Source organism: Schistocerca gregaria, chromosome X (assembly GCF_023897955.1).
Source record: "Schistocerca gregaria isolate iqSchGreg1 chromosome X, iqSchGreg1.2, whole genome shotgun sequence".
Lineage (NCBI taxonomy): Eukaryota > Metazoa > Arthropoda > Insecta > Orthoptera > Acrididae > Schistocerca > Schistocerca gregaria.
The window spans coordinates 108,654,276-108,667,869 of NC_064931.1; positions in this window are offsets into that span (position 1 = coordinate 108,654,276).

The window sequence follows — 13,594 nt, forward strand, 5'->3', positions numbered from 1 at the left end:
GTCACACACATCTCTTTCATTAATGAGACTGGTTTTCTACAATTTCAGTTGTCACACATGTGGTGTCTGCGGGTGGTGTGCTGTCATGGAGTTACCCTTACAATTCACGGAAAGTGCACATATAACTTATTTATAGCAACTTACCTTGAGTTACTCAGCTCTTAAAGGTTATAGGTAGTAGCAGAAAGCTTCCAGGAAATTTACAAACACGTATTTCTCCCCGCCAACAAAATGCCTTTACGACCAGCTCATGTGCAGACCACCTACTTGTAGCTTCCACTACTAATAGCAGTACTATGCGAGATGACACTGCCCAGCGGAGCCATACATTGAGGTGTCAAAAGTCATGGTATACTTCCCTGTAGAAATATTGATCCAATATGCCTGTAGAACCATCCATAATTGCGAAAGTGTTGCTGATGCAGGGTTTTGTACAAGAACTGATCTCTCCATAGAGTCTCATAAATGTTCGGTGGGATTCATGTCGGGGGATCTGGGTGGCCAAATCATTGGCTCGAATTGTCCAGAGTGCTCCTCAAACCAATGGTGAACAGTTGTGGCTCGGTGACGTAGCGCATTGAGATCCGTAAAAATGCCATCTTTGTTTGGGAGCGCGGGATTAGCCGAGCGGTCTCAGGCGCTGTAGTCATGGACTGTCAGGCTCGTCCCGGCGGAGGTTCGAGTTCTCCCTCGGGCATGGGAGTGTGTGTTTGTCCTTAGGATAATTTAGGTTAAGTAGTGTGTAAGCTTAGGGACTGATGACCTTAGCAGTTGAGTCCCATAAGATTTCACACACATTTGAGCATTTGATTTTTTGTTTGGGAGCCGGCCGGAGTGGCCATGCGGTTCTAGGCGCTACAGTCTGGAACTGAGCGACCGCTACGGTCGCAGGTTCGAATCCTGCCTCAGGCATAGATGTGTGTGATGTCCTTAGGTTAGTTAGGTTTAATTAGTTCTAAGTTCTAGGCGACTGATGATGACCTCAGAAGTTAAGTCGCATAGTGCTCAGAGCCATTTTTTTGTTTGGGAGCATGACGTCCATTAATGGCTGCAAATGCTCTCCAAGTAGCCGAACATCCAGAGGACGCCGTCCATTCCATGTAAACACAGTCCATACTATTATGGAGCAGCCAGCAGCTTGCACATTGCCTCGTTGACAACTTGGGTTCATGGCTTCGTGTGGTCTACGCCACACTCGAATCCTGTTATCAGCTCTTACCAACTGAAAACGAGACTCATCTGATCAGGTAACGATTTTGCCGTCGTCGAGAGTCCAGCCAATATGTTTAGGAGCCCAGGAGAGGCGCTGCAGGCAATGTACTGCTGTTAGCAATGTTACTGGCATCGGTCATCTGCTTCCGTAGCCCATTAACGCCACATTTCGCCTCACTTTCCTAACGGATACGTTCGTCGTACGTCCCACATTGATTTCTGCGGATATTTCAAGCAGTGCTGCTCGTCTGTTAATACTGACAACTCTACTCAAACCCCGCTTCTCCCAGTCGTTAAGTGAAGGACGTCGGCCACTGCATTGTCCGTGGTGAGAGGTAATGCCTGAAATTTGGTTTTCTCGGCACGCTCTTGACACTGTGAATCTCGGAATACTAAATCCCGTAACGGTTTCCGAAATGGAATATTCCGAGCTTCTAGCTGCAAGTCCGACCCGATAGCTGAGTTGTCAGCGCGGCAGTCTGTCACGATAAGGGACCCGGAATCGATTCCTGCCTGGTTCGGAGATTTTTCTCCGCTCAGGGACTGGGTGTTGTCTTGTCCTCATCATCATTTCATCATCACCAGTGGAAGGCAACGGGAAACCACCAACGGGACCACTTCTCTAGACGCTCGTGCGGTGGCCCTCTCTGACGAGTCTTCCCCCAAGATCTGCCTTAAGGCGGCACACAGAGTTAAGTTTTCCAGATGGAACTATCATTTCGCGTTCAAAGTATGTTAATTCCCGTCGTATGGCAATAATCACATGGGAAACCTTTTCTGATGAATCACCTGAGTACTAATGACAGCTGCGCTAATGCACTGCTCTTTTATACGTCGTGTATGCGATACTACCGCCATCTGTATATGTGCATATCGCTATTCCATGAGTTTTATCACCTCAGTTTATGTTTAATGTTGACCCTAATTACAGTACTCAAGACTAAAAACCATGGAGTACACTGTTGTCACAAAGTAATAGCTCCGTCAGAAATTTGCCCTCTTTTACAGTACTACACATATTTCTCAGCGTTATAACTATTGACTGTGCAACAGATTTACAGTCGGTTCAGATATACAAAGTTGTTGTTGTTGTTGTTGTTGTTGTTGTTGTTGTTGTGGTCTTCAGTCCTGAGACTGGTTTGATGCAGCCCTCCATGCTACTCTATCCTGTGCACTTCTAGTCAAGTTATGCCACAAACTCCTCTTCTCCCCATTTCTATTCAATACCTCCTCATTAGTTACGTGATCAACCCATCTAATCTTCAGCATTCTTCTGTAGCACCACATTTCCAAAGTTTCTATTCTCTTCTTGTCCGAAATATTTATCATCCATGTTTCACTTCCATACATGGCTACACTCCATACAAATACTTTCAGAAACGACTTCCTGACACTTAAATCCATACTCGATGTTAACAAATTTCTCTTCTTCAGAAACGCTTTCCTTGCCATTGCCAGTCTACATTTTATATCCTCTCTACTTCGACCATCATCAGTTATTTTGCTCCCCAAATAGCAAAACTCCTTTACTACTTTTTAAGTGCCTCATTTCCTAATCTAATTCTCTCATCATCGCCCGATTTAATTCGAGTACATTCCATTATCCTCGTTTTGCTTTTGTTGATGTTCATCTTATACATAGTAATAAAGGTTTATACAAATATTAATCCTGATCTTGAAATATATAGGGTTTTGAATGTCATGTATTGCGTAGTTATGTTCGTCATGCAGTCCTCTGACGCAGCAGTGACGTCGCTGTCGTTGCGTGGCAACGTCCGCTGTTCGCTAGCGCCGTGATGGCCAACGAGAAATCAAGCAAAAACACCGCTTTCACAGTTGCTATCGTTTTTACTTTCTGTGCCAGTCTCACTTAGAATTTCTATATCTCTCTTATTTACATTTTCCGCATCACGAGGAAGCGTAAAAGGCAGCATGGGTAGTATTACTGTGCTTGTAAACGTACTGCGCATTTCGAGGGTTCTGTATTTTCTGCGGTACATTATCCACTCCGCTGAACAGCTAAGGATTACGGAGTTTCTCATATGTTTTTGCACTGAGTGATGTGTTGTCATACGTTCATTGAGAATCGTATTGTGGTTGATAACGTTTTCAGAAATGCCTTGTTCTCCATGCTTACAGGATCCTCTTTGTCTCATTTTTCCTCTGTCTGGAAGAAATACCTAAGAACCAGCTCCCCTGAAGAAAGAATTTTGGCAAATCTGGAATTGACGTGACTCATTCTTAAACTCTGTCTGATGTAGGGGAGAGAAGTGTATATATTTTGTCTCTGATTAGTAGCTGCTGTACATCCTCTAGTTTCGAACCGCGGACATGCTATTTACCCTGGTGGCTTTAATTTTTCGTTACATAAACATGACACTGTACATACACTCGTCAGTTATTCAAGAAATACATAACACTCACATTTCACGAATTAAACGGCGTATTGTGGTCGAGGAAGGAAAGCATTTTCAGTCTGGCGGCTGGACATCTCCACAGGGACATTCCAGCTCACAGTGCCATACGGTTTCACCTTTATTTGCAGGTACGAAATCACATCCCAAGTCAACAAAAATCTATGTTTGCCGAAATACTACAAGCCGTTAATCTTATTTAAGGTCCTCTCGAAAGTGTCCATATGGATGTCCGGCAGCTGGTTACTGGAGCACGTCGCTGTATAAGTGATTACTTTATTTTACTCGACACACCACCACGATACGCCAACTATCGCGACTGCTAGACAAGAGAACAGGTGCTATGGAACGCTGTAAGTAGAGGGTGACAATTACTGTACTATGTGAAATAGGATCTTTATGGCTTCTGAACTGTTTGCGTTAGGACGTTCAAACTGCACGGTTGCTACAGGGTATGATGGGAATTGGTATGGTTTGCTTTAGCGACGAAGCCCGCTTTCATTTGAATGGGTTCGTCAATAAGTTGGCGGACTGAGAATCCGCGTTTCGCGATCGAGAAGTCTCTTCAGCCTCAGCGGGTGACTGTGTGGTGTGCGGTGTCCAGTCACGGAACAACCGGTGCGATATGCCCTTATAGCGCGATGACTACCGAACGGTACGTGATGGTGTTGGAAGATGATTTCATCCCCATTATCCAAAGTGATCGTTATTTTGACAAGATATGGTTCATGCAAGACTGAGCTCGACCCGATCGAAGCAGTAGAGTGTTTGATGTTCTGGAGGAGCACTTTGGGGACCGCATTCTGGCTCTGGGGAGCCCAGAGGCCACTGGCATGGGCCTCGATTGGCCGCCATATTTTCCGGATCTGAACACATGAGACTTCTTTTGTGGGGCTATATTAAAGACGAGGTGTACAGCAATAACCCCAAAGCCATTGCTGAGCTGAAAACAGCCATTCAGGAGGTCATCGACAGCATCGATGTTCCGACACTTCAGAGGGTCAGGCAGAATTTCGATTTTGGTCTGCGCCACATAATTTTCAAGGATGGCAGGCATATTGAACTTTTATATGTTGAATAAAGTGTGTGCATACCGTAGAGTTAAAGTAATTTACGTTTTTTTTCATATAGTTCGATAATTTTCACCCCGATTATACGGTGGCAAAAATATAAAAACTTTAAGGTTCGCTAATGGCACTGTAATTCTTTCAGAGACAGCAAACGACTGAAAAGAGCAATTTAAAGGGATGGATAGTGTCTTCATAAGAGGTTATAAGATGGACATCAACAAAAGTAAAATAAGGATTTAGGAGTGCAGCAGAATTAAATCGGGCGATGCTGTTTCATTTCTAAAAAAGAGTTATTCGTTAGCGTTCAATATAAAGTTAAGTGTATGAATGTTTTCTACAGATATTCATTTGGAGTGTAGCCTTTGACTGAAGTGAAACGTTGACGACACAGTACAAGCAGGGAAATAGAAGCTTTTGAAAATTGCCGCTAAAGAAGAAAACTTACGGTTAGGTGAGAAGATCGAATAACTAATGAATCTAATTGGGGGAAAAATAAATCTATGGTACAACTTGATTAAAAGGTAGAACACATCCTAAGGCTTCAAGGAATTGTCACATTGCTAATGGAACGGTGTGTGTGTGTGTGTGTGTGTGTGTGTGTGTGTGTGTGTGTGTGTGTGTGTGTGTGAGAGAGAGAGAGAGAGAGAGAGAGAGAGAGAGAGAGAGAGAGAGAGAGAGAGTATCTGTGTCGGGGGACTGGTCGTGAGGGGCGGGGGTGGGGGGTGGGGGTGGGAGGTAAAAATTGTAGAGAGACCAAGGTTTGAATACAGTAAGCAAGTTCAAATCGATGTAGATCGCAGTAACTATGCAAAGACGAAAAGGTTCGCACAGGATGAATCTGTGTGGAGAGCTTCAGCGAACCAATCTTCAGACTAAAGACAACAACAAGAACACAAGTCGATTTCGTACGGCACGATGACCTACTCTGCAGGGCCGTTGTGTAGCGCTACGATTATCACAGACGTACTTTGGGAGCATTTTGTAAGGTTTGTGCCTCTCAGTATTCACCGGATTAAGTAGTACGGGGAGATGGTTCAAATGGCTCTGAGCACAATGGGACTTAACTTCTGAGGTCATCAGTCCCCTAGAACTTATAACTACTTAAACCTAACTAACGTAAGGACATCACACACACCCATGTCAGAGGCAGGATTCGAACCTGCGACCGTAGCGGTCGCGCAGCTCCAGACTGTAGCGCCTAGAACCGCTCGGCCATTCCAGTACGGGGAGAGCGCACGGACAAAGTAGTGCAGTTGATAGATGACACTGGAACTCGCGAACCACAGGAATGAGAGCGAGACACGCGACTAGCTGTGCGGGGCGAAAATAGAAACAATTCCTATAGCCTAAGAAATGTAGAGATATAAGAATGTATACACCGTGTATGTTAAGCGTGCTGGGAGCAATTATTCGTGAGTGAACAAATAGTGGTATCAATGAATTCGGAGTCAATGTAACAAAAAATTAGGCATGTCGTTAAACAGCTCCGTGAAATTAAAGGACTTATTAAAGTTCGTCAAATGCTGTTGAAGGATTCAAAAGAATTACGTAACATCCTAGTCAGTTCGGAATCAAATTGAACTAGTGGACCAAAATACTGATAGAAATGTGAGAAGATTAAACACATTGTATCAGTACCTTGAATGACGCTGGAGCGCTAACAGTGCAGCCTCATGTCTCATTCTGATCAGAATACTTGTAGTATGTATTAGGCATGAGCATATTCCATATTCTTTTTTTGTGCGTAGAAAATTACAGTTATTGGTGTTCGCCGGCCGCGGTGGTCTAGCGGTTCTAGGCGCTCAGTCCGCAACCGCGCGACTGCTACGGTTGCAGGTTCGAATCCTGCCTCGGGCATGGATGTGTGTGATGTCCTTAGGTTAGTTAGGTTTAAGTAGTTCTAAGTTCTAGGGGACTGATGACCACAGATGTTAAGTCCCATAGTGCTCAGAGCCATGTGAACCATTTTTATTGGTGTTCGGTGGATTGCACAGGATGTGGGACAGCAAGACCAGCATAGCAATACGCTGCGCGGTCTCCATATACATGAAACAACTCTTATACGCCTTCTTAAAGAATGGAAGCATCCTCATGCCTTTAGACAGTGTGGAACATGGAACAGTATAGCCACGGTCCCATTATTCAATCAGTGGGTCTGAAGAGCTTCTTAATATTCTGCAATTAGGGCCCTGCGCTTGTTTACAATCACTTGCAATTCCACCTCCACGGCAGGGCATTCGAAGTGAGTGCCAGGGGCGAAATGTCAACAGGTCGATGCATCCTAATCGAGACACCGCAGACGCCCGTTCTGCTCCGAAGCGGCACTCCTTAGAACCTAGCTACAGAATACGCGCCGACGATGGTCGGTGCATAATTACACACTAACTATGCTGCTTTGTTCTCGCGCAGTATTGAGCTTTAAAACTAGGAGGACCGTACCCGTCATTTTGACGGACGCTCTGCTTAAGTAGACTTATTTCTTCTAAATGGTTTATTCTACGGTTCCAATTTTCTATGACTTTTGAAATAGACGGCTGCAAAGAATTAAGTGTTTCGGATCTTTCTGAAAAGTGGCACAATGGACTCCTATTAAGAGGACCGCCAGCAGTCATTTTAGCGAGTAGGGACGTATTAAACAAATTGACTGAAATTTTGCTGTTGATGAACAGGGCACCGCATCTCGTGGTCGTGCGGTAGCGTTCTCGCTTCCCACGCCCGGGTTCCCGGGTTCGATTCCCGGCGGGGGTCAGGGATTTCCTCTGCCTCGTGATGGTTGTGTGTTGTGTGTTGTCCTTAGGTTAGTTAGGTTTAAGTAGTTCTAAGTTCTAGGGGACTGATGACCACAGATGTTAAGTCCCATAGTGCTCAGAGCCATTTGAACCATTTTTTTTTGAAAAGGGCACACTTTCAAAAAGACGAAGGACAGCTTGCGTTGCTCCTGCAACCTCTGTGTGGACTCTTCCATTGCCAGTTTCTTGCTGTGTTACATTCCCAATGAAAACATTACAGTGGACGAGCAACTGTTTCCACGCAAGGCTAGATGCTCCTTCATTCAGTATATGAGCGATAAGCCAGGTAAATTTTGAATAAAGCTTTGGCTTACAGTTTATTCAAATTCTAGCTATCTGGTGAATGGTTTTCCTTACCCAGGCAAAGATGAGCAGCGCCCAACAGGTATTCTTTTGCAGAGCATGTTTTAACGCGTGTAACACAGCGCTTCCTTTGTTTTATTATTTTGAGCTTTTCCTCATTACAGAGGCTTATCAACATAATAATTTACTTGGAAATTAAAATACAAACAATAAACGTTCCTAAACTATATTCTCAAAGTATTTCTCCAGGTGTTTCGATCTTGTGTGTCTTCTTCCTCTGCGCCCATTCTCCTCACTGTGTGCTGTACATTTTGGATCCAGGTGGTCATAGGTCGTCCTCTTCTTCTTCTTCTCCCCTCCGGTTCCCACTCCAGTATCAATTTTGGTATTCTGGTTTCCTCCATTCGTCGTACATGCCCGTACCACTGCAATTTCTTCCTATCCATTACGTCATATGTTCTTTCTTTTATTTCCATTCTCATTATTTCGGTGTTCCTTATCTTTTCTTTCCTGGAGATTCTTACCGATCTTCCCCAGAAGTCCATCTCTAGAGCTTTTAATTGTTTCTACAGGAAGAAATATTATGTACGATAATTGTTTCACGACCAAATTCCTTGCAGAAAGTTTGAAACGTAAGAGTACAGGAAATGTGGGCACAGTAATGAAACACAGATGGGGAATCCCTTCATCAGCAAAATCTGCTGTAACACATTTGCACACAGCTATACTTTCTAAATCAGGTAACGTAACTATAATGAAATCAGGGGTAAAAGAACAAAAATGTCCTTCCTTTGAGTTCACTGCATGAACGACATCCTAAAAAGCTACCGGAATCAGTGGTGTACTACGGTAACACGAAGTATGGCCTTGACCTCATCCACCAAATGGCTCGAGTTTACACTTCGAAGTAAGAATATCGCACATGTCTCATGAACGATTTGTTTTCAATCTATTAGACTCGGTAGCTATTAAGACATGTGTACTCTATAAGAAACCGAGCGAGGTGGCGCAGTGGTTAGCACAATGGACTTGCATTCTGGAGGACGACGGTTCAAACCCGCGTCCGGTCGTCCTGATATAGGTTTCCTGTGACTTCCCTAAATTGATTCAGGCAAATGCCAGGATGATTCCTTCGAAAGGGCACGGCTGACTTCCTTCTCCATCATTCCCTAATCCAATGGGACAGGTGACCTCGTTGTTTCGTCCCCTCCCCCGAATCAAGTAACGAATCAATGTACTCTGTAAGAAATGAACAAGTAAGCAGACGTTAGATTATATAAAAGTTAATAGAAGAGTTGACTTCAGCATATAAGGCCGCAAGGATACAAAACACAGTACTTAATACAATAACACAACGTAACAACATTCGCAAGACTTGTCAAACTGAAAAATGTAGGTAGATATAAGGGCAAGTATGTATGTACAAAGAGCAGTAAATGTGTTTGGGCGCTGATGACCACGCTGTTTAGCGCCCGTAAACCTCAGACACAAACACACACACACACAGCAGTAAATGTGTTTGTGGACCATGTTTACGCAACGCTGAATACACATGTTAGATGTCAATATGCAGCAGGTGACTATGAAATTTTTTACTATATACTGTGCTATTCACAATTATATATTCAGGAAAAATTAAAAATATATCCTTGTGGAATCTATAAAGAGTATGAAGTAAATTGGTATAAATTCAAATTTGTATACTATTTTTAAAAACGCGAAAGTAGACAATAATTCGTGATCTTTCTAGTGGTAAGATGCTTCGCCACAGACTGCAGGGTGCATGCGACGATCTCTGTGCGTGGGGACCGAGTCATAACTGATATTCAGTACCGACAAAAACGAAAAAAATAAGGTCTATTAGTGACTGACGTCCAACTGACGACGACATAATTAGGTACTGTGTTTTGTATCCTTGCGGCCTTATATGCTGAAGTCAACTATTCTATTAACTTGGATATAAACTAACATCTGCTTACAAAAACGAACTATGTGCCCAAACTTGGCATCTGCTATGAAACCAGTGGCACATGGCTCTGATATTCCTATACTTAAGCCATCTAAGTCATTGATCATATTTAAGATAGTCAGTAACAGTTATTCATCTTTATCACTTGTGTCGGAATTTATTCCCGAAACATGAAAGTGCCACAACCATTGTCCCCAAGCTAAATGATATAGTAAGGCACATCAACATTCCCAAGGGTGCAGCTCAGCTGTTAGGTTCCAGATTACATGAAAACAACTTACACTCTTTGATCAAAAGTGTCCGGACACCCCAAAAAACATAAGTTTTCATATTAGGTGCATTGTGCTGCCACCTACTGTCAGGTACTCCAATCAGCGACCTCAGTAGTCATTAGACATCGTGAGAGAGCAGAATGAATCGCTCCGTGGAACACACGGACTTCGAATGTGGTCTGTTGATTGGGTATACTTGTGTCATACATCTGTACGATAGATTTCCAGCTGTAGTACTCCGCTACTTGTTTCTATCTTTTTTTATCGATAATTTTTTTACATTTGTTCTGTTGGCGGTGGGCTGGCTGTAGCTTAGTTTCTTTTCTTCAGTCATTGTGAAATATATCCTAATTGCATGCGCGAACATTACTATCAAACGATGATGATGACGGGATTCTATAATCGTTGTGAATGATAATGGCGAGTGCTCCTGATAAGTAAGTTCGGTAAGTAGGATCGACATGGGATTTAAAGGAATATGGAATGTAACTGTTTGGAGTGAGTGTGGAGGAAGGATGTAACAGATGGGATGTAGGTGTCTTAATGTGAGTAGGATTATAGTTCCCCAGAGAGGGGAAGTCTGCGTCTGGAAATTTGTGGTAAGTTTCCATGGGACCAAACTGCTAAGGTCATCGGTTCCTAGGCTTACACACTACTTAATCTAACTTAAAATAACTTACGCTAAGTACAACACACACATTCATGCCCGAGGGAGGACTCGAACCTATGACCGGGAGGGGGGGGGGGGGGGGGGGAGGGTCTGAGGGGCGAGCGAACTGTCGAGCGTGAGTGATTACGCATAAACTTAAATTTGAAGAAATTTGGTGTAACAGTGACCATGGTGTTGCTAACCTTGATCTTGACGAATCTAGACTTCTGCGTCAGCCCAAAACTCCAAAACGCCTCGATCAAGATAATAAAGAATACATTAATAATTTTACAAAAATGATTTTGATGGAGAGAGACTGATAAGCGATAGAGACATATTTTGGAACTTTGCAAAAGACAAAGTGGACAAGAAAAGAACTAGAGGGAAATTTTGGACTTCCTAAAAAACAGGACTGAACAAGGGGACTCATATCTACAGTTCGTTCACTTCCGTATTACAATTCCTTTATCATGCTGTTGTACTGAACGCCGTTTTTTCATTTTTAAGTGCATTCAAATCTTTTTTAAGCCCAACAGTGTTGAAATATCGATTGAATCATATTATTATTTAACATATTACCTGCAATATTACTGAACAACTAGATTTAGGTGATTTGTTAATTACATTTATTTCGTGATACCCGAAGCGCAGCACAGTTTTTACATTAGGCTCGTGACTTTTCGTACTGAAAGCATTTAACAAAGTAAATAATGTTTTATAAATCATTTTTACTGCACTCCTGGAAATTGAAATAAGAACGCCGTGAATTCATTGTCCCAGGAAGGGGAAACTTTATTGACACATTCCTGGGGTCAGATACATCACATGATCACACTGACAGAACCACAGGCACATAGACACAGGCAACAGAGCATGCACAATGTCGGTACTAGTACAGTGTATATCCACCTTTCGCAGCAATGCAGGCTGCTATTCTCCCATGGAGACGATCGTAGAGATGCTGGATGTAGTCCTGTGGAACGGCTTGCCATGCCATTTCCACCTGGCGCCTCAGTTGCACCAGCGTTCGTGCTCGACGTGTAGACCGCGTGAGACGACGCTTCATCCAGTCCCAAACATGCTCAATGGGGGACAGATCCGGAGATCTTGCTGGCCAGGGTAGTTGACTTACACCTTCCAGAGCACGTTGGGTGGCACGGGATACATGCGGACGTGCATTGTCCTGTTGGAACAGTAAGTTCCCTTGCCGGTCTAGGAATGGTAGAACGATGGGTTCGATTACGGTTTGGATGTAGCGTGCACTATTCAGTGTCCCCTCGACGATCACCAGAGGTGTACGGCCAGTGTAGGAGATCGCTCCCCACACCATGATGCCGGGTGTTGGCCCTGTGTGCCTCGGTCGTATGCAGTCCTGATTGTGGCGCTCACCTGCACGGCGCCAAACACGCATACGACCATCATTGGCACCAAGGCAGAAGCGACTCTCATCGCTGAAGACGACACGTCTCCATTCCTCCCTCCATTCACGCCTGTCGCGACACCACTGGAGGCGGGCTGCACGATGTTGGGGCGTGAGCGGAAGACGGCCTAACGGTGTGCGGGACCGTAGCCCATCTTCTTGGAGACGGTTGCGAATGGTCTTCGCCGATACCCCAGGAGCAACAGTGTTCCTAATTTCCTGGGAAGTGGCGGTGCGGTCCCCTACGGCACTGCGTAGGATCCTACAGTCTTGGGGTGCATCCGTGCGTCACTGCGGTCCGGTCCCAGGTTGAAGGGCACGTGCGCCTTCCGCCGACCACTGGCGACAACATCGATGTACTGTGGAGACCTCAAGCCCCACGTGTTGAGCACTTCGGCGGTACGTCCACCCGGCCTCCCGCTTGCCCACTATACGCCCTCGCTCAAAGTCCGTCAACTGCACATACGGTTCACGTCCACGCTGTCGCAGCATGCTACCAGTGTTAAAGACTGCGATGGAGCTCCGTATGCCACGGCAGACTGGCTGACACTGACGGCGGCGGTGCACAAATGTTGCGCAGCTAGCGCCATTCGACTGCCAACACCGCGGTTCCTGGTGTGTCCGCTGTGCCGTGCGTGTGATTATTGCTTGTACAGCCCTCTCGCAGTGTCCGGAGCAAGTATGGTGGGTCTGACACATCGGTGTCAATGTGTTCTTTTTTCCATTTCCAGGAGTGTATATTTGCAAGGGGAGACTCTTTTTCGGACATTTACCAACTCACACAAAACAATACAATCTGGGCGTGATATGCTGTGCTTCAACGTGATTGTAAAAATAACTATCTTCACTAGTTCTGGAGATTCTATTTTTCCAACAATGTCTTCTGATTTGTACAGTAAAGCATCCATCCGTGTTAGCCATTTCCAGACATTGTCGGTGGGCTTCATGCATTCGATTAAAGCACACTCATCTCCTAGTCAGTAATTACTAGAAAAACCTTGAATAACCAACATTAACAAACAGCAGTTAAGTTTTGCAAATGAATGTATTTTATAGGCGTTTTGGCCTCACAGTAATATCGCATTTGACTGCTAGAAATGTAACTCAGGGTCACTTGCACCCAAATCATATGACAAAAATAATGGGCTAAAGTGACCCACTTTTGCATGTTATGTTGACAGGTTTTTAAATCATAGTGTTTGTTGTTGTGGTCTTCAGTCCTGAGACTGGTTTGATGCAGCTCTTCATGCTACTCTATCCTGTGCAAGCTTCTTCATCTCCCAGTGCCTACTGCAGCTACATCCTTCTGAATATGCTTAGTGTATTCATCTCTTGGTCTCCCTCTACGATTTTTACCCTCCACGCTGCCCTCCAATATTAAATTGGTGATCCCCTGATGCCTCAGAATATGTCCTACCAACCGGTCCCTTCTTCTAGTCAAGTTATGCCACAAACTCCTCTTCTCCCCATTTCTATTCAATACCTCCTCATTAGTT